This window comes from Gopherus flavomarginatus, chromosome 4, assembly GCF_025201925.1.
Source record: "Gopherus flavomarginatus isolate rGopFla2 chromosome 4, rGopFla2.mat.asm, whole genome shotgun sequence".
NCBI classification, from domain to species: Eukaryota; Metazoa; Chordata; order Testudines; family Testudinidae; genus Gopherus; species Gopherus flavomarginatus.
This window is the reverse complement of record NC_066620.1, coordinates 28,368,752-28,371,850: the sequence shown is the minus strand read 5'-3', so window position 1 is coordinate 28,371,850 and position 3,099 is coordinate 28,368,752. Positions and strand designations below refer to the sequence as shown.

Here is a 3,099-nt window from a genome sequence, read left to right as displayed (position 1 = left end):
TGGGACGGCAAGCTGCAGGGAACGGCCTGCCGGTCACTGTGAGGGTGGCAATCAGGCTGCCTTCAGCAGCATGCCTGCAGGAGGTCCTCTGGTAATGTGGATGTTGCCTCTCTCCTGATTCCTGAGGAAAGGAACCTTTCCAGGAAATGGTCATGGATTCTGGGAATCTGCATGTGGCTGATGGAGAAGCACCAGGAATCATTTGGGTCCTGGCACACAAGGCAATTTAAAACTGGGTGCCCAGACAGGGGCTTGAATCCTGGATCCTCAGATTAAGAGCTTGATGTGCTACCAACTGAGCTAGTTGAGATCATCTTCCCCGTTCACCACAAGAGCGAGCAGATAGGCAAAAGAGAGGCAAAAAATGTCCCCAGAACCCCTCCTCTTTTTCTGCACAGCCGCTGACTGTCAGCAGGATTACTCCTCCTCCTCCCTTCTGTGCCTCAGTGTGACTAAATCTCCACACCTAGACAGCCGGTCCATCCGCTGCACCCCAATCCCTCATGCCTGAGCCTCCCTTCCAAAGCCCTGCACCTGGCTCCATAGAATTAAGTCTCACATGTTGCTGGGAACTCGACTTCTTGTGCCCAGAGAGTCTCAGCCCTCCTCAGTAGATGACCTGAGAAACACAGTGTCTGCCTTTTCCAAAGAAGTGCTTGGAGGGTCTTTTCTTATGTTACCATGTGGCCTAACGGATAAGGCGTCTGAGTGTGGATCAGAAGATTGAGGGTTTGAGTCTCTAGGTGGTTGTGTTTCTGCAGTTTTACTATTGTGCTGAACGTCCTGCTCCCTTCAGGGCTGGAACCTCTTCTTGGCTGCTCAGGCCAATGCTCTGGCTTCAGCTAGAGCCTGGGAAGGAGTTGGGGGTTGGGTGTCACAAAGGCTGCGGCAGGAGCCCCAGGTGCTTCCAGTCTAGCCTTTGCCCTTCCTGACTTACCAAAGAAAGTGGGCGGCAGCCTGGGCTAGCGTGTGCACCTGTCCCTGTGCTGGAGGGTACTTGCTACATAGCGTCTTGGGAGCCTGGGTGTTTCTCTGCTTCTTGCCAGCTTGGGAAAAGCCTCTTGGGGTAAAATCTCCTGGCCCACAGCAAAAGTGAATACCTTGAGTGGGACCAGTCAGAGGCCCCCCATGGGGGCTGGCCCTGGGCCCTGCTTTCCTACTATCTTCTGATGTTGGCTACTAAGCATCAGCAGCCGCTCTGCATGCTGGTGACCTTCAGTGGGTGTTTGGCATGGCAGGGAGCAGCCTGGCTGGGTGTTTTTGTGCCTGTCTGAAGGCCACACCTAGATATGGTCCTGCCCTCAGTTGCTCTGTGGTTTTTAAGCCTTCCCTTGGAGCTGTCAGCACCAGCTGCCCAGAAGAGGAGAGGTGTGTGGGGTCACTTTTACAGATGCCCCTTCCTTGGTACTGCTCTTGCTCAGCTGCACAGAAGAGTTTTCATCCCCAACCCCTGCTTAGCAGCCCTCTGGCACCATTCCTGAGGCCGCCCTGCCTCACTTTCTTCCCACCATGTTGGGAAAGACAGCTCTCATCATTAAAGGTCAGATGGGCCAACTAGGGGCAAGTAAGCCCCTTCTGTGTTTTCCTACTGCAGATCCCAAGGTCAGGAACTCACCTTGGGTGGAGGCACTGCTGTGCTCCCAGAGGGCAAGCCATCTCTGCACAAAGCATAATGACAGGACCTGCCAAAGCCCAGGATTGAACCAGGGACCTTTAGATCTTCAGTCTAACACTCTCCCAACTGAGCTACTTTGGCAGTTGCATGACAGTATTTTGGCCTGTTGCTTCTCTATCTGGGATGTTTTTGTCAGCAGTCGCACACAAAAAGGACAGGAAAACGAAAGGCTGCTTCACACCCCCACTGGAGGAACCTGGCTCCCTTAGCTGTGGTGAGTAAGAAGTGTCTGTTAGCTGACAGGGCCTGTCCCCCAGGAGCTGGAACAGTAGCTGCCACCTCAGCCTTGGCTCCAGGCTGTGAGAAATGCTCATTGCCTGGCTGCATGGGCGGATGTTGCTCCGTGCTCTGGAGAGCGTCTGTATAGGTCTTTCAACCCCCCGTCTTCAATGAGACAGTCTGGTAAGGTCTCAAGTGTCCCCTCCGGCCTGGCAGCTGAGAGTCTGTGCAGACATCAACCCCCCTGCTAGCCCCAGAGCCAGCAGCAGCACCAGGCCCCCCCCAGCACCACAGGGACACTCAATGCACTTGCTGTGGGGAAATGGCTCCTTAGTGTCCAGCTGCTAGAGTGAGAGTCAGGAGAGAGCAGTGTCTGGCTCACCTTGGGGGAGAGAAGAGACCTGATGAGTGCGGATCTCCCTCAGCCTCCCCCGCAATGCTGGTCAGTTGTATTGTCACTGTGATAGTCAGTGCTTCCCTTCAGGGCCGGCCCTAGAGGAGTCCGGGGCAAATCCCATGGAGTCACTGACTTGGCTCCTTTCACATGCTAGAGAGAGGAGCAGAACCAGGGTTATGGCTGATCTATGGGGCACTAGGTGAGTGGCAGAGGCTACAGGCACTGAGAGTTTGCCTGACACCTCAGGGACACAGCGGGAGGTGGTGTCCCAGGCATCTCTATGAAAGGAGCAGAAGAGGATTTAGTTGGGGTGGGGAGAGACTTGAGAGTGTCTCAGGGGGTTGTACACAGGGAATTGCTCGGATAAGATACTGGCTAAAACACAGGCCTAGCTGTGAGCAGGATTTGAACCTGCACAGAGGAACCCTATTGGATTTTAACTCCAACACCTTAACCACTCAGCCATCACAGCTGAAGTGTAAAGGTACCCTAATGCCAGAGAAACTGGTAAAGAATCACAATGACCAGGTGTGAAGTCATCTGAACTACAGAATTCCCACCGCAAACCTGGCTCCCAAAGCACAGGGGGGATTTGGGGTTTGTTCTCTTTGCTTAGCCATGTGCAGTCGCACAGAAAGCGCGTTTAAAAGTCTCCCCTCCCACAGAGCGGGAATAGGAAATTATTCTCAACTTGAAGCCTGATGCGAATGAGGATGTCCGGACCACAGGGCTAGGGACTGACCTTTGCTATAGAAACCAGTGACACATGGAACCAGGCTAAGGAAAATGTTTCCTGGAGTCAATAACT

General features: G+C 53.7%; 2 non-coding genes across 2 annotated transcripts; both read right to left on the bottom strand.

The window, feature by feature from the left end:
• Positions 1 to 1,683: 1,683 nt before the first annotated feature.
• TRNAF-GAA (transfer RNA phenylalanine (anticodon GAA)) lies at positions 1,684 to 1,756 on the bottom strand. Its single transcript has one exon. It is a non-coding gene; the product is annotated as a tRNA-Phe (tRNA).
• Positions 1,757 to 2,681: 925 nt separating this feature from the next.
• TRNAL-UAA (transfer RNA leucine (anticodon UAA)) lies at positions 2,682 to 2,763 on the bottom strand. The gene has a single exon. It is a non-coding gene; the product is annotated as a tRNA-Leu (tRNA).
• Between the last annotated feature and the right edge of the window lie 336 nt (positions 2,764 to 3,099).